General features: G+C 39.2%; 1 protein-coding gene across 2 annotated transcripts in view; it reads left to right on the top strand.

Moving 5' to 3' along the window:
- Positions 1 to 24270, top strand: part of ENTR1 (endosome associated trafficking regulator 1) — a 347727-nt gene that overhangs the window by 180286 nt on the left and 143171 nt on the right. The window lies entirely within an intron of this gene.

The raw sequence follows: 24270 nt of genomic DNA, 5'->3' as shown, positions 1-24270 counted from the left end.
ATATAGACCCTTATCTGAAAACCTTTCATTTTATGTACAAAAGAGGTACAAGTAAAAATAAACTTGAATGTAGAACAAGCAGTGCATTGAAATGTACTATACATTCTGATAATTTATAGACACCTTTTTATTGATTCCTATAGCACAACATAGTTGGGGTGGGAGGGTGGCGTAATGGTTAAGGTGCTTACCTTAAAAACACAAAGTGCGGGGTTTGATTCTCACAGGGGGTAATTGGCTAGGCTCAAAATAGTCCATAAGGGCAGTTAGCCTAGTAATAATCTATGACTCTATAACTGACATTTTAAGGACAAATGATTCCTAAAAGTAAATGTAGGTTGCATATCAACAACTTTCCTGATGTCAGGATCAGCCAATAAGATCGACCAATGCTTTCTGATGCTATCACATACAATACTGATATTATTGGAGAAAGTAAAAAGTGGTCTATTCCTACTACTGCTAACTAATTCTTGTCTAGTGTCATTGTTATTGACATTTTTCTCAGAAAAATATAGCCTCCCCTTATTTCTCCTCATCCTCAGAACTTCACCTATGCATCAATCAACCTCTAGAGCACTATACCCTCTCTCAACAAACTCATCCTTTAATTTAGCGAGGGCTAACTCAAGATTTGCATCATTATTATGAAGTTTCATCACTCTGTAAACTTGTCCTTTCAATTCATTCCTACTCACATGTCCGAGGTGCATAATAGATTTATACAGAAGGGTGTTAATTTTCACTTCTTTCCTATTAATACTTGTTTGTAGACTACTAGACTCACTTTTATCCACTGAGTATTATGTAACATCCCAATAAACCCTTCCAATTCAGCTTGTGTGGCACCCCAGATGAGAAATATGTCATCCATACATCATGTATAAAAATATATAAGATGTGCACAACAATTATTGGTCAGTACACTCTCAGATTCCCATAATGCCAAGACCAAAAGCGCTCACCATTTTTTATTTTTAAATTATTGGAAGTCATGTCTGGAGCTTGCACTGTTTTTTTCCAAATAGCTGCAATACTTTTCCCAGTCGGTGTTTTTTCCTCACCTTTTGTAGCTGATTTTCTTTCAGGTCCTCTGTATTTCTTTTTTCCTGGCATCCAGGCAGTGCAGTTACTAGCCAGTTAGTGAAATTTACCCAGAAGTATAAACCCACTGGCTTTCTCTACTTAGTTTATGTTTTCAGACTAGGAGAGCTTGAATTAAGCTGTTAGTGTGCCACCATCTTGGAAGTCCCTGTATGATATTCTTCTTCTTGATCACTGCTGCAGTAGCCTTAGCTATGTGGGTAGATTACTATAACTAAACTACATTTAGGTGGTGGAAGGAGAAGGGTCCAGGAACACTGGAGAATGGTCCTAGCAAAGTATGATCTAGACCTAGAGAAGGAGTCCAGCTTGCAGTGCTTTGTAAAAGTATGCACAGAGGACCAAGTAGCAGCTTCTAGAATAGTTGTAGAATCCAACCCTTTACAATAAGCTGCAGAAGAAGCCAGCATCCTTAGAGTTCTCCTTGTCCCTGCCTGGAATAGATTTGTTATAGTGAGTATAACAAAAGGTAATAGACTTAGACATCCATTTAGAAATAGTCTATTTTGACACAGTTTGTCCCTTCTTACCTTCAGAGGAAATGAACAATTGATCCAATGATCTAAAAGATTTAGTTCTGTCAATATAGCATCTGAGTTGTCTGTGGACATTCATGATTTGGAGTATCATTTCTCTGTCATTTTTAGGTTCAGGAAAGAAAACAGGGAGATGGTTAATTTGACTTAAAGTAAACTTGGATACCACTTTAGTCATAAAAGAAGGATTAGTTCTCATAGAAACCCTGTCCTTGTGGAAAATGAGGTAAGGTTGAGTCAATAAGAGCTTGCAACTCAAGATACCCTTTTTGTAGAGGTCAAAGCAATCAATAAAACTGTTTTCCATGTTAAGAACCTCAAGTCAGACAGATTAGATGGTTCAAATGGAGGATGTTTTAGTTTCTGTAACACAAAATTAAGATCGCAAGGAGGGGCCACTGGTTTACTTAGAGGCCTCTTATGAAAAAACCCTTCCAAGAACATTTTGACGTGTCTGTCTTGAAAGAGGAGGATCCATGGGCAGACATTCTGAAATGGCAGATAAATGAACCTTGATAGAGGAATAAGGAACACCATAGGACAGTAACTCTCACAAATATTGTAAAACCTGAGAGAAACTAGCCCTGAGTTGGTGCTGGTTATATTGTTGTTGCCAACTAGAGAAACGTTTCCATTTGCTAATATATGATTTTTTTGCAGTGGGCTTTCTTGCCTCCATTAGTATGTGTTGCATGTTCTCAGAAAACAGGTTCCTAAAAGGAGTAAAGACCCTGTCATTCAGGCAGTGAATTGAAGACTATTGATGTTGGGGTGTATCATTCACCTTGGCTCTCGTGTGAGTAGATTCATTATTGAGAAAGCTTGAGATAATTGCCCCTGATCATTTCCAAAAGAGGGGAGAAGCATGGTTGCCTGGGCCATAAGGGAGTCACCACAATGATTCTGGGTGATTCTTTCTGTTTTTTTCAGCAGTACCATGGATATTAGTGGAAAGGCATACAGGAACATTCATGTCCAAAGAACCTTGGCATGTATATATATATATATATATATATATATATATATATATAATCTGTCTTCCAGGCCTTCTTGCATGGAGTCCTGGAACAGAATTTTGCAAGTTGGTTGTTTTGAGAAGAGACAAAGAGGTCTACTTGAGGAACTCCCCACAAATGGATCAAAACTTGGAAGACCTCTGGATCCAGTTTCCATTTGTGAGGGTCTGCCCTGGTTCTGCTGAGTTTGTCTGCCACACAGTTTTGCTCTGACAGAATGTAGAATGCCTGTAGAGTGAGATTGTGCTGTGAAGCTGTATCCCAAAGTGACATGGCTTGGTGGCTGCAAAGAGGGCACAACCTGGTCCCCCCTTGCTTGTTGATATACCACATGACTGTGCTGTTGTCTGTAACCATTTTAAGAGGTCCAAGAGACAAAATATGTTTCAGAGAATTGAATGATTTGATAAGGCAAGCATATCCATGATATTTATATGCTACTGTTTGTTCTGGGTGTTCCACATCCCCTGCACTTTTATCTCTGCTGAAACTCAAGCAAAATCTGAAGCATTTGTGATGACTGCTTTGGAGCAAGGAGGATGAAGGGAAGAGCTTGATTTTAGGATATATGTTGTTTCTACGAAGTTATTTATTTTCTGACAACCCCAGCATTGGGTTTGAAAAGATAAAGGGTGCTGATGCTGAGACCAAAGAGATTTCAGATACCACTGTATCTTTCTCTTATGGAGTCTTGCCAGGGCTAACATGAGAATCATAGATGCTTTGAAACCCAAATTCCTGAAGTATTCCCTTACAGCGATATAAGTCTGAATGGAAAAACCTTAGAAACAGATCTAAATAAAGATCTATTTTTCCCTGTAGAAGAAAAACTCTTTGGACTGAAGTGTCTAGTTGACATCCCAGGAACACAGTCCTTTGTGAGGGAGTCAGGAAGGACTTTTGAATGTTCTCGTGGAATCCCAGCTTGTGCACGGGATCTCTTACCCAAGAGAGAGAGAGAGAGATTCCTGACATTTTGAAAAAGACTCTTCAAAGATACGCACGTCATCTAAATACAGACAAATGTGAATAACATGTAGGGTGCAGTGAGTTATAACTGGAGCTAGACACTTTGTGAACACTCTTGGTGCAGTGGATAGTCCAAAGGGTGAAGCAGAGAACTGACAACATGATCCAGACACACAAAATCTTAAGAAGAGTCTGAAATCTGGAAAAAATAGGAATGTGATGATAATCAACTTTTAAGTGTAGTGTTACCAGAAAACTTCAATAAGTAAGAGGAGGCAACAGGCTGTGAAGTGACACCATTTTGAATTTGGGCCCTATCACAAACAGAACTAGGAAAGAAAGATCCGGAATTGGTTTCCAAGAGCCTTCTTTCTTTGGGACTAGGAATATACTTGAATAAAATTCCTTCCCCACCTGGGAAAGTGGAAATGGTTCTGTCACTCCTTGGAACGGTATGTGATGAAGAACAGCTGAAAAAAAAAACAGTCTGATCTACAGTATGAGGAATGACACCCTGGAAAGGAGGAAATTCTTCCCATTGCCATCTGTAACCCTGATTAATTATTTTCAGAACCCATTTGTCTGAGATAGTCTGTTGCCAAATTGAAAAATATACATTCAGACATTCGGGAAGAGAAAGAGGGCCAGGGTAGGAGGATGGTCACAAGGATTCTTAAATAGTTATTTAGACATATTGGACTCTCTTTGGTTTTGAGAGGTTTGAAACTTCTTTTTGCTTCCTCCTTGCCACCATTTCTTAAACATCTTTTACCTGAATTATATTGACTGTTTATTCTGTTTTTTTTTTTTGCCAAAATTGGAGGAGGAAAAAGAAAATCCCTTGACCAGTTTGGAAATGGAAGGCTGAAAAATCTTAGAGATTCCCTGGATAAGCTTGCATCTTTTATTACACTTTTTAATCCCCTCTGCAGCAGAGGGGACAAACTCTAAATGGTTATCCAAGGGAGAATTTAAGATCTCCTTTTTAATATCATCCAAAAGGTTCTGGGAATGCAGTCAAACAAACCTCCTTAAAAACATACCGATGGCCATAGTCTTGGAAGAAGCATCAACAGTCCTACACATGCTGCAAACAGTGAGTAGTGACCTGTGCAGTAGAAAAAACTATTTAAATCATATGATTAATCGCAAGAAAAACTAAATAAAACATTCCTTACACTTTCACAATGTGATAGAATAAACTTGAACATATGAGCCTGACAATTTAAAATTCTGAAATTCAAAGTTGCAAAAGTATATGCTTTTGTCCTACACCTATCAATAATTTTCTCATCTTTATTAGAGTAGGATTGGAATTAACTAAGTGCTTAGCAGCAGAGGAGTCAACTAAGGCTATAGCTGCTGAACTAGGTTTGGGAGTAGTATATAAACTTTATGCAGCTTATCTTCGTTTTTAGGGACAGCTGGCTATCAGGAAAATTGCAGGCAGTAAGACACATATCCTCTAAAGCAGACAGAATAGGAGGAATGAGTGCACATTCTGGAAAATCCTTCTGTAACAACTCAATATTTTTGAGGGACTGAGAAACTTCAGTGGTCTTCCACTGACAACACTGGGTCATTTTAGCAATAGTCTCCCTGAAAGAGAAACCCTTACAGGGAGAATCAGAAAGAGACCTCTCCTCTGAGGCTGAATCAGAAGTCTGAGGAGAAAACCCTGAATCTATCCCTGTATCTTGGAATCTTGAAGATACACACTCTACTACATGCCCTTTAATTACCATAACCTACTGTTTTCATCTTCCATGTTTGCTTATTAATCTTCTTCTATGTTTGTGTTTGTTGATTCTATAGCATATACCAAGGCTGTTACTATCAAATTGTAACAAACTTTTATATTTTGCTTATGTTCTTTTACTACAATGTACCTAGAAATTATTGTCAAATGTTAATGTACATTTATTCTTTTTTGGAGCTTTTCTCCCCAGGACTCCATTGAAAACGGGTTCTCCGTGGCCCAATGGACTATCCTGGTAAACCAACTGCAATAAATAAATAAATAAATAAATAATAAATCTCTTCAGAAAAGGAGACTTCTCTCTTTCTTTTACCAGAAACTACTCTGAATCAAACCCTGAATCAATCATAGTAAACTACTCATTTTCAAAGGAAATTGAGGAGGAGTAAAAATATACTTGGTTTTGTGCTTCTTTTTGACAGGAAAAATAGGGTCAACCATGTCACTAATGGCAGCCACTGCTTCCCTAGGGATGGGCACAGTATTCTGACACAACAGGGAAATCGTCCCTGTTCCCTCTCCCAGCACTGAATAGAGTGGTTCTCCCTAGCCCACTGAGGGGACCCCAACAGCTGCACAGGAAGTGGCTAATCCCCCAGTCCATAGCGGCTGTAGGTGCTACACCAGAGGAATCTGGAGTAAAATATGAGTGCTCCAAGGTACAACAAATGGCTACAGCAGAGTCACTCACCTGTGCCTGAGGCAAATTGCTAGCCTGCTGTGGTGGCAAAGGCTGTTTGCTTAACTTTTTCTTGTGGTTGGAAGAAGGACCAACTGTGGGAATGACAATCTGTTCCATGGTCAAGCTGAAAATGGCACCTTTATCCTGCGTAAATCAAGCAAATATGCCAGTAAAACTACCTGCCCACAAAAGTTACTTTTTTGACAGAAAAAAAAACAGTAAAATGCACTTTCAAACACTATGGCATCCCCCAACATTAAAATAAATGCAGTTTCTCCACACAAAAAAATATTTTTTCAGTTAGATAACACTACTATTAAACTGGCAGGAGTGAGTGCTGTGTTTAATAGTACATTACAGTCTCAAGGCAATCTCTTAAAACACAATACTCCTAACTTTAAAATAACTGTCCTGAAGAGAAAAGTAATAAAACATCAGTAAAAATAAATTGGAAGTTTTCTTTCCCCAAAGGGAACTTATCTGCCCAGTTAAGGAAAGCACAAGCCGGCCATCAATCCTCAAAAGCCTCAGAGAATTGTAATTTTCGGTGGCAGTAAAGCTCTGAAGGGCTTCATACCCAAACTTGTCCTTGTCTTTTTGTAAGCTCAGCTGGAGCTGCTTGACAGTTTGCCCAGAATGGAAGGTGCCCTGAAGCTTTCCTAGTTTGGCGGCTGCTATGTCCTTTGCAGAATATAACCTATATAGCTAAGGATACTGCAGCAGTAATCAATATGAAGAACTTTTTTAAATGACTGAAACTTAGAAACCATCTGCACTATATTCAAAGTACAGTTATTTGAGGTGCTAGCCATAAGAATAGAGCTTCAAGTCAGGCTGTGTGTGGCTTAGAGAGGAGAAGCCCTGAGTGTGACCCACTTAAATCATGTTCGATTAGCACCATGGGTGCTGGAAGAGAATGGTGGGGAGGATTGGAATGAGTATCTGACACTGGGTCACCTATACTGAGATGAGGGAGGTGGTCTTAGCACATACAGGGCTGTGTGCATGTGTGTATGTGTGTGTTACCTGCGCCAGTGAGCCTTGACTGTATGTGCTCTGTTTAAGAGTAACATGCTTTCAAAATCTGCATTCTTCTCTATCAGGCAGCTGTTGCAGAGCTGCCTGTGATGCGAGTTAGTGAGGTGAGTCATGAGCTAGTTCAGGGGTTCATCATTCCTTCCATCTTTTAACTTGGAAAACAGTAATCATAGACAGAACCATAATATCCAAGAATTATAAGATTTATTTAATCACAGCCTTGTTTCCTTATTCCAACCTCCACCAAACATTCCACCTCATCCAAAGAAAGTGACTAAAGCAGAGGTCTTAAACCTGCTAAGCAAAAGTGTCAGCCAAGAGCTCCAGCCAGATCAGATGTGATCCAGATATTACTCCAGGTTCTTTCTAGTGCCAAAAAATACACAGTACAGTAAATTACTTTTGTACTTGAGTGGGTTAAATACCTTTGTTGCCAAAGAAACCTTCTGTATAGTACCAGCACTGTCAGTCCTTCCTTGTCTAGCAGAAGGAGACAGGATGTATTCTCTGGACCTCCGGGATGTTGTCTTCATATCAAAATCTTGATGGAATCTAGGACATTTCTATGCTTAATAGTTGTAACCAGACATTTTTGGTTCTGAATTCTGGCATTTTGCCTTACCTAAACACCTGGGCTGTTTACCAAATGCCTGTCAGTGCACCTGAGGCTGCAAGGAGCCCATGAATGGGCAACTGGCCCCTAGCTGTTCTGCTTGTACAGTAGCTAATCTCATTGAGGGAATCTTTGATCAAGCTGTTCCATTTTTATGGGGGAGAATAACACTGAATCTGGGGAAGGCTGGCCTTCACAGCTTCTAGTGCTCATAAGCTGCAATTTGGACACAAAATCATGAGGAGCAGGGCTCCCCAGAAATAGAATCCAGTTTCTTAAAGCCAAAGTTTTATCTCTTCTTGCATCTATAGCAGCTACATTGAAACTCTATTGCAAGGTGCTGGGTCTTATAGTGAAGGCCATCCCCATGGGTCCTCATGGGATTTACGACATGAGAATTCTTCGCTCCACCCCTCGCATTCTTTTGATGTGTGAATGTGGATCTCTTTATTCGATCAGCATTTCTGAGGGCTACAGGTCACCTATAACAGTAGATGGATCTGAAAAATTTGTCCCTCAATAGTCCATTCCACCTTCCTCTTCTTGATGGCAGTTGTCACAAAAGCATTAGCCCATGGATGAGGGGATATATTAATGGGCTGACAGAGCTATTCTTTCACAAGCCAGCTCTGTGTTGTAGAGGGTAAAGCCTTTATTATGATGAAAGAGATCCATGTTCAACTAATGGCTCTTGTGCCTGTAGGAGCTGGCAGGGGAGGATGGATGTGAACGGCCACTATTAGCTCACCTGTCTAGGGTAGGGGTAGGTGGTGGATGTGGCTCACCACTTGGGTGACATTTTAATGGGATAACAAGGTTTTATCCCCGTTGAACACAATCCTGTGAGCAAACACTGCCTGCACACAATCCAAATAAGATGTGGAAGCATGTCCCCTGCAGCCACGAAGGGGATACTCCAATGGGAGAGCATAGGCCACCCCACTGGAATAGTAAGTTGGCCTGTTCTTTATCACTTGACTGTCTCTCTCTTTGTAGGGGAATGAATGGGCAAATAAGGCACTCAGGCAGGAATAGATGGATGGTAGGTTTCTAGCCTAGCCTGGGAATGCCTGGCTCTTTCCTCCTGATGGGAGGAACTGTGTGAAGGTAGTGAAACTATTTGACCAGTCCAGAATGGGTAACATTTGTTCCTTTTATCAGCTTACTGGAAGTAATAACAGCTCTGTTGACCCTTCAATCTTTCCAGGACCCCCTTCCAGTGGAAGTTCTCACCATAAAGCTGGACAGTATGGCAGTCATAGTGCATATAAGCAAAGAGGAGCTTGATCCTGCCTCCATATGCCATATAACTATGAAACTAGGGAAATGACTGATGTCTAGAAATCTTTTCCCTATTGCTATCCATATTTCTAGTTAGTCCAGTTCAAGGTATGCAGATGTCTTCTGCTACCCCACTAGTAGCTCCTCAGCACCTTAGTAGCTTAGTATATATCTGGAAATGTGGAAAACCCTTATGTGGTCTGTTTCTCTCCCCCCTCCCATACCAAGTACAGCAACATTTTCTCCCTGATTCCATCACCAGGAAATACTCTGGACAATGCTTTCTCCCACAGGTGGCCACCTGAATTCCCTCTTCCTCCTTTTCCTCTGATAACGATATTCATTCAGAAAGCAAAACTTCAAATAGCGATAGTCATCTTCCTCACTCCTACCTGGCCTTGGCAGATCTGGTGTTCCTCTCTATTGACCTTTCTTCTGGAGAAGACCTTATTCTTGAGTCCCATACAAATTCTCCTGCCCCATCCACCATGCAAGACTAACCCAGACATGTACTGTCTGCAACCCAACACCTAAACTTCTCCACTTCCAGTAGTGCCAGTAATCCTTCCTTTTCTTGAATGATGATCAAGTTCCTGCTATCTTCTCAAAAGCTCAACACAAGGAAAACTTTTATGGTCAAATGGTCACCTTTTTCGTGTTGGACTAATATTAAAAGGCTAGATCCCTTTTCTGCTCCTACTTCTGGAGTTCAGGACTGTCTTGCAGACATTTTTGAAACCTGACTGTTATTTATCCATTGTTGGAATCATATACAATGTATTTCTTGGTTTGTTACATATTTTGGTACTAGGTATTGTGTATTTTTGTGTATTTATTCATGGTGCACACCGGAATTACTGAGACCTCGAATGTGTAATTGCCTCTTCAACCCACGTCCTAACCTGCTCTCTTAAACATTTTTTTCTTCTCTCATTTCTTTTTGCTTTGCACTCTCTTATACCGAAGTGCAAGTACCCCTCCCCCCCCGAACTCATCACCTGGAACTCTATTCTCTCCTTAAAGCGTGTGTCAAGCCTTCTTACCAAACATGCACACATTATATATGTCCTGAGCTCTTCCTGCTTTATGCTGTAATGTTTTCTAGTGAAACCTTAGGTTTACCTGGCTAGAGGTGAGCACACTACTCGGGCGCTAAAGTCTTAGTTCCCCACCCTTTCTTAGCCCTTTATCAGTTGTTTTCCCTGTCTCCATTTCATTGTCGTAATCCACATCAGTGATTGAAGTAAAAATAAAATAACTTTTAGTATTGTTTCACCTTCTCGGCACAGACCTGGGGCTGGTTCTGCAGGTGACTGATTGCGTTTTACAGTTGACTGCTCAGCCTTACATCTACACTTATACACCTTAGCCACTTCCACACCTGCAACCAAACAAATCACCTACTTCATCCTTCCTTCTAACCACTCCCTTCCTATCTCCATCCTCCCAAACCACTCTACCCCAGTCCATACACTTCTACATTACAAATGCCCAGCACTTTCTCCATAATAACTTCTCATCATCAGTTCAAGTAATCTAAAACCATTTTTCCCAAACAAAAACTTGCACCCCTACCTTCTACCCTATTAAATAGTTCACATTATTCCTGCCAGCCTTAAATTAGTTTGTCTAAGAACATTAGCTAAACCATAAAACAACACATTTAGAAATGTAGGATAACAGTTAATAGGTAACATGGTGCAAGTATTCCATCTTAACTAACTACATCATAATTACTTCCTTATACTCACCTGTTCAAACTAGTAAGTAAAATGACATACTTACTTACCATACGGTCATAACCCTGTAACAGAACAATTCCTAGACTGTCCTGCTATAGAAACATTTAAATATAAACATTATCATTAAATAAATAAGACATTACAGCTGCGTAAATGACTAAGTTTAGCAGCTAGTTCTCTACTTTGCTACAACAGTACTAACATTCCTACTAAACTCAGAACCTAATGATAGACCAATACTCAATTAGCCATCACTATTTTATTCAATAACCCCACATTAATATCTAATTAAGAAACATTCATTCTGTTCTCACCTACACTACATCAAATATGCTGCAACTACACACTGCTACTATAGCAATACTAGCAATAATTGCACAGTACTTTATATCATGTCAACCTAATTGAATCAGGGTCCCACCATGCCACCACTACCTCTTATTGACAAGACATTCAGTTTTCTCATCTCTCCAGCCATCTTTAATATATATATCATGCACTAATTACACTCTCATCTTATCCCTACCCAATCACCACTCCCCAGAAAATGTCCCTAAAAAACAATAGGTATGTGGCAAAAATCATGAAAACCATACATTATATAGCACGCAAAATATCCCTAAGTGGAGATGTACATCCCAATCCCAGTCTACCAACCCGTCCATCCAGCATCCCAATCACTCTTACACCAGACTACAACTTCCTAAGAGAGCTGCAGACCTATTGTTACTAAATATATATATATATATATATATATATATATATATATATATATATATGTGTGTGTGTGTGTGTGTGTAAGAAGCATTACTAGAAAAATCCATGATCTACATGCCAGTCTTGCACAATACTCACTGGATATTGTGCTACTGACTAAAACATGGCTAAAACCAGTTTATAATATCGTATGCAATGACAGAAAAGCCAGAAAGGGAGGTGGCAGGCGTTGTAGTCTTATTCAAAAACAACTCGATCTTGAGACCTTTGCAGTAACCACTCCTATTTTTGACAACGATGAAGTAATTCTTACCAGACTAAAAATGAATCCCCAAAAATGTATTGACATAATTGGATGCTACATCCCACCCGGAAACAACATATCTACTCCAGAGAGCTTGCTGTACTGGGCCTCTAATGCACTCCCACATGAAACTATCATCATAGGTTCATAGGTAGGTACTAGGCTATCAGCCCAAGGGCCTACGTAAGCCTAGCCAGCAAGGTTCCATAGCTTACGACACCCAAGAAAGTTATTTTCCTGTGCCACTGTTCAGCAGAGACACAGAAGTGATCCCCGGGGTGTATTTCCTATTTCCCATCCATTCATCAAGCTTTTCTTGAGTGCGAATGAAGAACTTTGCTTGACATAGATGGGTAGCTTGTTCCAGAGTAGGGGGGATTTTAACACTGACTTGCTTACCTGTACCTCTCATAACCCCACAAATTATATCAACCTTCACGGATTTACTCAAATCATGCAAATTCCCACTAGAATTGATAAGTCATCTAAGAGACAGTCAGTTCTATACTGGATAATGATAAACAAGCCAGCCCAATCCTTTCACTCTGGTTGCCTACCTGATGGCCTGAGATGATCATCTACCTACCTTTATACTCCGGCTTCGTACATGTCAAGCTAAACACACTACCTACTAGCAAATAAGAAACAAAAGAAACTTCAACCCCATTAACTTCATCACAACTTCAAAAAGTTGAAATTGGGAACCACTTAAACTACTTAACCTTGAGGAAACAGTTAAATACTTCAATTCTAACTTCTCAGACATTTTGAACTTGCATGCTCCTCCCACAACTAACAGAATTAAATCCAAATTTGCCCTTTGGCTTAGTAAAGAAACAAGAGCTGCACTGAAAACTAGAGATAAAGCTGGGACAAATAGCATAAAACTAAATTCCAAGCCTCTAAACAAACATACCAAGAACTGAGAAATAAAGCAAAGAAATGGGTCAAATTAGACAACATTAACTACTACCACAACATACAAATTCAGCACCAAAACAACCCTCAAATGTTTTGGACAGCCATTAACAACATCTTTCTTCCAGGTAAATCAGGTACACCCTCCCCAACTGCTACAGATTCCTCAGTAGCTACCCAATTCAATAAATACTTCACTGAATCCATCCTAGCCCTATCTAGCCCCAGCACTCATCCTTCTCCAAAGAACCACCAATGTCACATAAAATCAACAACAGCTTTACATTACAACCTGTCTCAATTGACATGATCAAAGAACTACTTAAAAAGCTAAAACCCACAACATTGGCTGCAGACAAACTACCAGACAACTTTTTGAGAATTGCCACCGATGCACTTGCCTACCCAGTAGCCATACTTAATAGGTCTGTATCTGAAAATATTGTCCCTGAACTTTGGAAAATATATCATATTATTCCACTTCAAAGGAGGTAATTCGACAGAACTGACAATTATCTCCCTATTGCTATTCTTTACCCTCTATCCAAAATCCTAGAGAGATGTATACATACACATTCATGGAATACCTACATGCACATAAACTTATGTCAAATACACAACACTGCTTCCGGCCTTTTCATAGCACCACACCTGTTGTACTGTCCTTCACGAATACAATAAACAACCATAGAAATAATGGGAAATTTGTATCTGCAACCTTTCTTGACATTTTCTTAAGGCCTTCGACATGGTCGCACACAGCAAACTTATTAATGGCCTTTCTGATCTAAATCTAAGTGATTCCTCTATTGCATGGTTCCAGAGTTATCAGGCTGACAGCAAGCAGTTAGATGGCAGCAGGATCTACCCCTACTTCCAGTTACTCTAGGAGGTCCCCCAAGGTTACATCAAAGATCCATACTGTTCTCTGTTTTTAGTAACAACCTTCATACTTCTACACTACATGTTTCTGTCATCCAGTATGCAGACGATTCCACACCAATAGCTGCTGCTTCTTCCCTTCAAGAACTCCAGTCACTAACACAAGATTCCTTTCTTTCTGTCAAAGCATGGCTTACCAATTCCCAGCTAAAACTGAACCCTAATAAAACCAAACTTCTGCTCTTCCTATCCACCAAATACACACCACCTAGTGTACAATTTATCATGTCCAGGAATAAAACAATAATCTCTCCTGTCACTCACACCAAACTACTTGGGGATAGAGATTGATAGTAACATGAAATTTGGTATCCACATCTCCCATACCATAAAGAAGGTTCACAAAAACCTGGGTGTTCTGTACAGAAATAAGCAATTTCTTACAAAAGACACTAAAGCCACAATTCCACATACACACCTCATCTCAACACTTTTCTATGCTCCACTTCTCACTAATCTTAGACTGATATAGCAAATCTTGAGTCCTGTTACAATACAATTGCCAGGTTTGCCACAGATTCTCCTTATAAGTCGCATCACTGTATAGCCCTAAAACAGCTTAACTGGTTAGAATTCCCATAACTCTTTCTCTACAATCAACTTACACTAGCCCATAAAATCCTGTATCACCTTGAGAAAACCCCAGCACTACAAAATCTACTACACCCTCACACCAGTAAGAGGGTCCTCCGATCCATTAATAAATTCCTCCTAGATGTAACTAAAACCAGTAACACAGCTGGTGTATACCTCTTCTCAAATTCTATAGCCAAAAAATGGAATACTCTGCCCACCAACTTATCATCTACTTCCTCCTTAATACAGTTCGGAAAATTACTAAAAGCTTGTCTAATTGATACATGGCTCTGTTCCTGTGCCAGTCCTGGATAGTCCTCAACCTTAATCTCTTACGCTACCCATCCTTATTGCTACTACCCTAATGTAAACTTAATAGACAGTAAATTAGTGCCTTCTTTCTCTCCTTTTTCTCCCATCATCTCCATGCCACAGGTCACACTTGTCTCCCCAGTAGAATCCAACAAGATTTGTGTGATGTCTGTCAGTCAGCTCTCTAGCATACAATATACTGGAATTGTCTTAAATCTCTGGTAGATGATTTATTGTATACGTTATATATGTCCTCACACTTGTTGATGCTTTATCCTCATTTGAAAATTTGTATGTTTTAGTATCTATGTATAATATCTGTACATCCTTCATCATATTGTACACTGTTGTTTTATTGTGCTGTGTACTGTTTCCTAAATGTGGACCTGTTGTTTTATTGTACTTTGTACTGTTTCCTAAATGTGGAGCTTTTCTCCCCGGGCCTGTGTTGAAAATGGCTTGTGTCCAGTTGGACTTTCTGGTACCTAAATGTAAAATAAAACAAAATGACATAAATAAATAAAGCACATTTGGTTGCCATTTCTAACACTTAACAGGGTCAGGATTGAAATTCATGCTCCTCATTGAAAGCATGTAAAACCTTCCAATGATGCACTTTTTTTCTAAGCTCCAGGTGAAATTTCTTACCCACTTGAGGTTTGTGTAATTTGTTCTGGCTCCTTTTAAACTTGTGAGTTCAGTATATTTAAAGTTTCTTCTTTAGAACACACTTTTATTGGTAGCCATTATATCAGCCATTAGGACTTCAGAACTTCATGCTGTTTCTTTCAAACCCCCCTTATTTGGTATTTCATAATGACAGTATCTCATAGGACTAACCATACCTTTATGCCTGAAATTGCTGAAGATTCCCTTCACCAACTGATTCAGCAGCATAATCTGGACATTTTTAGCAAAGTAGTAGGATCTCTGTTTTATAGCCAGCATTTGTTTAGGTGAAAGTTTCAGTCATTCATTGGGTTTAATTTAAAATTTTTGCCAAGCAGTCTTCATGCTTAGCAGTATAATTTCAGTGTAGTGATGTTTGCAGAAAGACTCTCTCTTGAAGTTATTTATAGTGTCTTTCTTTCATACCTCTTTTTTCCTTTGATGGAGCTTGGTCAAGCAACAGATACCTTTCTGTCATGCTGTCTTTTGTTTTGCATTATTAATCTGTAATGCTATTAAACTATATATTTTTTGCCTTTATTACTAGCTTTTATGTAATATTTAATTTTTCAATGAAGGCGATGCCTTCTGAATGCTGCTTACCCATGAGTTTAAGCAATTAAAATGGAGAGTCAGTCACATGATGAACACAAGTATATATTTTTTTGCAAGTTCTCCTCTAGTTGGAGAACAAGTTTGCTTATCTAAATGATGAGAAACATGGAATGTGAAGTTATTTGGGTCAGGTAACAAAGCAAGTTTTTAGGATTCTAAAACTCATTTTGTTATTTTCTTATGTCAAAACAATCCAGAATTTCATCAGGTCTTCAATATAGGTTCATAGTTGCATAGGTAAGTACTGAGCTTGCTGCCATTGGGGGCCATTTTAAGCCTTGTCAATTTCCCTTTTTGTGCTCAAGTTAAACAATCCCATCCGGTTATAGATTGGCCTTACCCATGCCATGGTTGATAATTATATATTACACCTAATAAGAAAATCTGGGCTCATATTACAGATTAATTTGAGGGGACCAGTACATAGGATAAGGCATTTAGGAGCTGCCTCTAACTTAATAGTAGAGGGGCAGTTCTGGGGTAAATTTTCTGTTTCCCATCCATACATCCACATTGCACTTGAATATGGACAGGTATGAACTTTATTTCATGTGGCTGAGGAGTCTGTTCAAGAGCAGCAGTGTCCTCTGTGAGATATACCTGTCCCTCCAAACCATTTTAAGAAGTTTATATCCCTAGACTGAGTATGTATGATGCCATTTGACTTGCTGATGTGCAGTAAATCCATCAGTATTGGATCAGAGAATGCCTTGTATGCCAGACACAGGTGTCAGAGAGCAGGTACTGTATACTGCTGTACCCCTATGAAGTGCAGCCTTGCATGACACAGAGGAATCACAACATGAAAGCCAAATGGACAAAATACCAAAATAGTAAGTGGGGATTCAGAAAGAACCTCAACTCCAGTGGTAAGATCTGTGTCCCAAAACAACTAGTTCTATGACTGGAGAAAATGTTATTTAGAGACATGTTAGCATCAATGTGGAAAGACCTCGTTATTGGCTAGTTTGTATGCCTCTGAATTGCCCTTAACTATTACAATTGCAAATTAGCACTTTATTGCAGTAGTGAACACTGATGGCCCTTGCATTGCATTGTCACAGGCATCCCCTGTCATTGTCTTCTTTGCACACATTCAAACACACAGAGGAATACACACACATTCACACAAATATCTTACCTGTCCCTGACATCCTCTTATTTTTCCCTGCCCCTCATGCATCACAGATCGTTATAGTCAGTCAATAATGACACATTTTAGAGTTTCATTATTCTTATTTATCGTAAAGTACATCATGGTGCTAGACTTGTTGCAGTATTAATTTTGTACACGAGTCCAACTAATACTTCAAAAATCCCCCCCGATGTCAGCTAGTCTTCCTTCCGTTTTTGTCCCAAAGCTTTCCCTCACACAGACACACACCCAGCTGTTGCTGTTGTCTCTTATATGTGCCCTGTCTCTCGTAGCTCACAGGTCATTGTAATCAGTGAATGCTGCCAGCTATTCGAGTTTCATACTTATTATTATGTAAAAAAACTCTCTTATACTAACTCCTCAGTTAGTGTAGAGGGTTAAGTTACCTACTTGTGTTAGGGGTGCAGAGTTCAAAGCCCACCCTCCTCCCCAACTTTTTGTTTTAACTTTTGTTTTTTAAAGATGCTTCATGTATTAAGTAAGGGCTATCCCTGCTGTCAAGTGGTGGCACAGAGTACAAAGTCTCTGGTCAAGAGCTGTGCTTCAGTGCTGAGGGTACAAGTTTGAATTTTTGTAGGTGCCTTTAAGACAAGATATAGCTATGCCTGGTGTCTAGTGGTCCCACTACCCCATGTCTTTCATGCTGCAAAATATTTTCAAATTACATTTTAAGTGCCATTAAGGTATGATATAAATAGAGTATCCCTGGTGGCTAGTTTTCCCCCTGCCCCATGTCTTTTGTCACTCATCTTGTGTACATTAAGAAGACGTTGAGGCTTTGGTGTTTAAGTAATTTATTGCATACAGTCACATCAGGATGGATGGCAGGAACATTGAACTTAAACTATCTAACTGACAGACTGACTATATACATGCATGCTGTCACTCTGGCTGCTCACTACAAAATGGCACTCTTGCTTGCACGTACTCAGTACTTGTATGCACATGCTAGCTCACTGGAAAGCTTCTTAAAGATACATCACACTCTGATCTACATCCTCCCTCTTTACTGAGCTGTCTCATATAAGCAATGACATTTCAATAGGCATGCAATTATGCAGACACTAATAGAGAAAACAGTCATGTCCAGGTTGCCATTTATCTGGAACTAGGTTTCAAGATGCGACCTGATCTCATAACATAATAGTTAATACTGGGTTTAGCAACAGGGACAGTCACTGGGGAATGTTTTGCTTGAGGACGTTCAAGAGCAGCAGTGTCCTTTGTGAGATATACTTGTCCCTCCAAACCATTTTAAGAGGTTTATATCCCTAACTGAGTATGTATGATGCCATTTGACTTGCTGATGTGCAGTAAATCCATCAGTATTGGATCAGAGAATGCCTTGTATGCCAGACACAGGTGTCAGAGAGCAGGTATTGATGGAATGTCCTCTGGAACAGAAACGTTGGACAAGTCACTCCTTGAAGTAGAGTCTGTCACAGGCAAGATGCTGTAACACTGGTTCTGACACTGGTAACAAATGCTTCCGATTTTGACTGAATTCCAATCCTTGTGATTCCACAATGTACGATCTCAGCTCTTGACACTAACTTTTCACAAATCCGATGCGATCAAAAGCTTTTAACATCTGCATACTCACTATCTCCCCTTTTTTCAATGAACTGAACAGTTTGCTGGTTTTATCATAAGAGTTCTGGGACAAACTCTTCTTCAACTTTTACTGCTTTGTTGTTCTTAGCACATGGAGCCAATAAATTGCTGCTAATTGGTAGTGTGGTTCTGGTTTGTCTCTACATAAGTCTCTGGGCAGATGAACCAAGATGATTATCACAAGGAATGTTTCTGAGATTTAACAAATTTAGAAAAACATTGGTATTGTCATGTCTGGATTTCTTTTACAGCTGTTTTGCACTTTGAACTGCACGTTCAGCCAAGCCGTTTGACTGATGGTATTCAGGACTACTTGTAATATGAACAAAGTCCCATACTTCTGCAAATTTCTTGAACTGCTGACTTGTAAACTGTGCACCATTGTCAGAAGTAACTCGTTGTGGACTACCATGGCCAGAAAAATGCCTCTTCAACTTAATAATGACAGTACTGGAAGTTAGGTTGGGAAGTAGGTGAATCTTGAACCAATTTAAATAACAATCTACTGACACCAAGTAATGCTGACCATTCCACTCAAAGATGTCTGTGGTTACTGTTGACCAAGGTAGCTCAGGAATCTGGCTTAACTGAAGTGGTTCTTTTTGTTGATGCGGCTTTGTACTATTACATACTGAACAAGATGAAAGTACTTTCTCGATATCTCTTGACATAGAAGGCCAAAATACTAGTCCTCTCGTCCTTCTTTTGGGAGAATCAGTTCCTGGGCTGCCACGATGCAAAATCTGAATGTATTCTTGTTGCAGGGATTTTGGAACAATCACTTTAGGAACTTTCATAGTGATACCATTGTCTGACAAAATCTCATCTCTGTAGGAAAAAATACTGCTGCACTTCTACTGGTAAACAAGATTGCTTTGAAGGCCATCCTTGACTGATAAAGAGGTTTAGGTTCTGGAGATTTGAATCTGAAGCTGTATGAGTTCTGAGCTCATCAAGATGTGTGGAAGAAAAATTTCTCTCTTCCATGACTTCAAAATCAAGGTGTTCATTGTTATGCTGTTCTGTGTTTTTTCTGGGTGAACTGGATAAGGTATCAGCAAGATAAAGAAGTTTGCCTCTTGTGTAAACAAGATTGAAATTGTACTTCTGCAATTTGAGCATCATATGTTGCAATCTGGCTGGTGCTGTATGCATAGGCTTTCTAAGAATAGTGACTAAAGGTTGGTGATCACTTTCAGTCTGGATAGGTTGACTATAACTATAATCATGAAACTTTGAACATGCAAACACAATTGCCAAAAGCTCTTTCTCAGTCTGGGTATATCTCAGTCTGGGTAAGAGTTCTCAGTGCATAGTCTACTGATCTACCCTCTTAAAGAATGACTGCACTTAGACCAAAAGTCGAAGCATCACAGATAAGAGTAACTGGTTTGTGAACATCACAGTAGCTGAGAGTTGGTGGACTAGCAATTTTCTGTTTCAGGATATCAAATAGTCTTTGGTGCTGTTTTGACCATGATGAAATTGCATCTTTACATGTCAGCTGTCTTAGCGGTGCTGAAAATTGGCTTAAATCTGGAATGAACTTGCCTAGATAGTTGACCATGCCAAGAAAACATTGAAGGGCTTGGTCATTGGAACTGGCATCTTAAGAATTTCTGATTGCAAGCCTGAATTGGTTAACAAATTATTAACATAAGTAACTTCTTGTAGCCTGAATTTGCACTTCTGAGGATTCAGCTTAAGATTCAGTTCATGTGCTCTTTCCAGAACTTTCTTGAGATTTTTGTCACATTTGACTTCACCATTGCCTCCTACTAGAATATTGTGTACTATAATAGCACATGGATAGCCTGAAAAAATTAGTTTCATTGCATGATGAAGGACTTCACTGGCAGAATTTATTCCAAATGGCATTTTCAGAAATCTGTATCTTCCAAAAGGTGTACTGAATGTGGTTAGCAGTGAAGATTTGCGGTCAAACAAAATTTACCAAAATGAGCTCTTTGCATCTAAGATGGAGGAAACAGTGGTATTTGGCATGAGGATAGCAAACTTTTTGACAGCGCATTGGATGATGAGGCCTTTTTAATTCTTTGTTCAGATCTCTTGGATTAATACATATTCTGATATCATCTGAGCTTATCTTATGAGCTGCTACCATGGAGGATACCCATTCAGTAGGTTCCTCTGCTGGACAAATTACTCCTAGCTGCACCATTCTGTGTAGCTCAGCTTTGACTATTATGCATAGCTACTGGAACTTTCTGTGCTGGTCTGATAACTGAGCTGACCTCTGGGTCTAACTTCATAGAGTACACAACTGGTAGTTTGCCTAGTTTGTCTGCAGAAATAGCATGCTCAGAAAAAATAGTTTGGGTGAAATTTGAGCTTTTGTCATTCAGGCTTACATGGTGAAGTTTTTTTATTAAATGAAAGCAGTCCCATTTTCAAACTGTCTCTGAAGCCTAATAATGACTGCATGTGTCTCTTGACTACGGAAAAATGCAAGTCATAGCTGTTCTCAGCAGAGTAACATGAAAGCCTTCTGTTTGAATCTCTTCACCACAATAAGCAACAAGCTTCGCACACTTTGTCAAATCAAGTTGTTCTGTAGCTTTTACTCTTGCAAACATTTCTGTTGACATAACATTGTACTTTGAGCCAATATCTACCTTGAGCTCTACGGGACTCCCATTAATACAAACAGTACAAAAGATTTTGTTCTTTGCCCACAAATCTACTGCTTTGACTGTTTCACCAAGCACAGGCACACCATGAACATAAAAAGTAGGGTCACAGCTTTCTAATTGATAAACTTGCCTCTTGGAATGTCCTCTTTTAATAATAGAATGTGCCTACTTTGATTTACAAAATCTTTTGAAATGATTCCACTTATTGGAAGAATGACACTGCTGACCAAAGTGTAAGCACTTTTGTCATTTGGGTTCATGATTAGCACGACAGTTGACTGAGGTTTGGTATGGGTTTTGCTGAGTCACCCTTGTGCTTTGCTGCATGCACCTTAGGCTTACTGATGTAGCTCTGGGTTTTACTGAAGTAGCCCTGCCCTTAGGCCTCTATCTTTTAACCTCATGCTGCATACTATCTACATGAGCTGCAGAAAGTACTGGAAGGCTTGCTTTCTCATTTGTAAGCATACTTGTGTGCCTTTCTGTAAGCTTGTGTATCTGATAAATCTCATTGGCCTTATTTAACTTCAAGTCACTGTCTCGAAGCAAAATCTTTCTCACTGTGTCATTGTTAATACCACACACACAAGCCTGTCCTTTATTGACTCATCTCTCAAATCACCAAATCTGCACGTTTTAGCCTTATTTCTCAAGCCAGATGTTCTTCGTGTTTCACTGTTGCAGTCATTACATTTGGGTAATCTGCTGGCAGGTTGCCCTCAGTCGGCCTGAATAACAAAGTCTTGGGTCCTGCGTCGGTTGCTGTCTCCTCTTCCATGACGTCAGGTTGTCAGGGGAGCAAAAATATATAATATATATATAAATAAACTGAAATATATATAAATGCACTTTTAGCAACATAAACTCTACCTTCATCTAAAAGCAAATACACCACAAAGGCTTTAGAATATGGTGAAGGAAAGAGAAGTTATAGAAAAGGGGGATGGCGGGTGGGTAACCCAGACTGCAACAGTGAATACACTTGAACATCTACATTTATGGTAAGTGTACACAACTGTACTATGTTCTTTATGTTTCACTGTTGCAGTCATTACATTTGGGTGGAATCCCAAAGCTATGGATGGGAGGATGGAACTAAATAGCATTAGGAGCGGCTATAAGGCCCTGCAGAACTGCAGTGGCAAAGCCTGCCCTGGATTTGGAGAAGAGAGGCAAATGATAATGCTTTGTGAAGGTATGAACAGAGCTCCAAGTAGGAACTCTGCGAAATATTCTTTGAAATAACTGGACTTTGTGAAATAACTGCAGTGTAATACAGCACACTATTGCAAACACTTTGCACACTTCAGATGCTTTGAATTGCTTTAGTTAATGCATAAAAGTAGTACATATTGAAAAAATACGATTGTTTTCCCTTTTTTGTACATTTTATGCAATTCGGATATTGTTTCAAATGTTTTCTTAAGTATTTCAAATATTTTTATCAATATATCACAGTTTCAGACATTTCATTTAATAAGAAATTTATTTTGAGTGTTCTTAGTGCTTTATTTTATATTTATAATGAAAAAAATAATTTAAGTGAGTTTTAGTACCTAGAATTTGTTTCTGACCTGTTTTGCGAGTCGTTTGAGCATTTGGGATGATCCATTCCTATATATTCCTCCACTTTTGACCAGTTGCCCCATGACTGTGACTCTGGATCCCATTCTGACACCATGTTGCTCGTCTTGTGTACATTAAGAAGATGTTGAGGCTTGGGTGTTCATTTAAGTAGTTTATTGTATACAAGCACATCATGATAGCAGAACATTGAACTTAAATTAACTATTTAACTAACTGACTGACTACATACATGCATGCTGTCACTCTGGCTGCTCATTTGAAATGGCACTCTTACTTGAACATGCTCAGTACTTACATGCACGTGCCCACTGACTGGAATGCTTCTTAATGGTACATCTCACACACTGATCTATAGCTTTCATGAAGCAAAATGTTTCTGTATTAAGTTGTAATTGTCTTTAAGGTACAGTATAAATAAAGCATCCCTGGTGTCTAATGTTCCCTTCCACCCCATGTCTTTTATGCTGAAAATATTTTTATATTACATTATATTTTAAGTGCCTTTAAGGCACAATATAACAGCAATATTCCTGGTGTCTTTTCCCATCCTCCCATCCTCCCATGTTGCAGGATTTGCTCATTAATCTATTGGAGTGTGGAGGTCAGACTCCCTATGTATACACATTAATGCATGCAGTAAGCAAAAACACACACACACATACACACATGCATATATCACAAATATATGTGTGTGTGTGTGTGTGTGTGTGTGTTATATGCATAGTTATTAATATATATATATATGTATGTATATATATATATATATATATATATATATATATATGTACACACACACTAAACTTACACCACTCATACCTTTACATACACTCACACGTGTAGTCACACACATGCACGCACATACTCCCTGGCACTTTCTTCTACCATGATCAGGTGAATGTGAACTTTTGGCCATGTTTGGTAACTCTGGTGGCTCAGATAATTTATGCAGTTGAGCGATTCTATGAATCCCTCTGCTGAATAAATAGCTTACCACAGGCATTTCTGGGTGGAGAGTACATGTTTAATTATCATGGGCCACTCCCCCAGAATGCCTCATTAACATTTGCAGTAGACCACAGAAAGAAGGCCTACCATGGTAGGCCTGTTTCTGAATCAGAAATGGTTACAGTGAGGTGTACACCAGGTTTTTGCGCCTTGCAGTAACTAACCTTTGTAAAGTTTGCCCTAAGAGTTCTTTTGCAGGGGACAAGCCTTCCGTCCCCCATGTTGGGGAACAAGCCCCTTATCCCTAAACTTATATATACCAACTACAGGGTCACATAAACTAAAAAAAAAAAAGAGAGAAATCTCCTAAAGCAAATGAGTTACTGCCAGTGCACAGTTAGACACTACACTGGTAGTGATTTCTGAAAAAACGTTACCATCATTCTGTTCCTCAGTGACTTCTACAATTCATTCAGATATGTTGATGTGACTTTGTGATTTTAGTGCTCTTTTGCATAAAG

Source organism: Protopterus annectens, chromosome 16.part0 (genome assembly GCF_019279795.1).
Source record: "Protopterus annectens isolate FY-2018-M chromosome 16.part0, PAN1.0, whole genome shotgun sequence".
NCBI classification, from domain to species: Eukaryota; Metazoa; Chordata; order Ceratodontiformes; family Protopteridae; genus Protopterus; species Protopterus annectens.
Note: the sequence above shows the minus strand (reverse complement) of the source record. Positions and strands in the feature narration are given on the sequence as shown.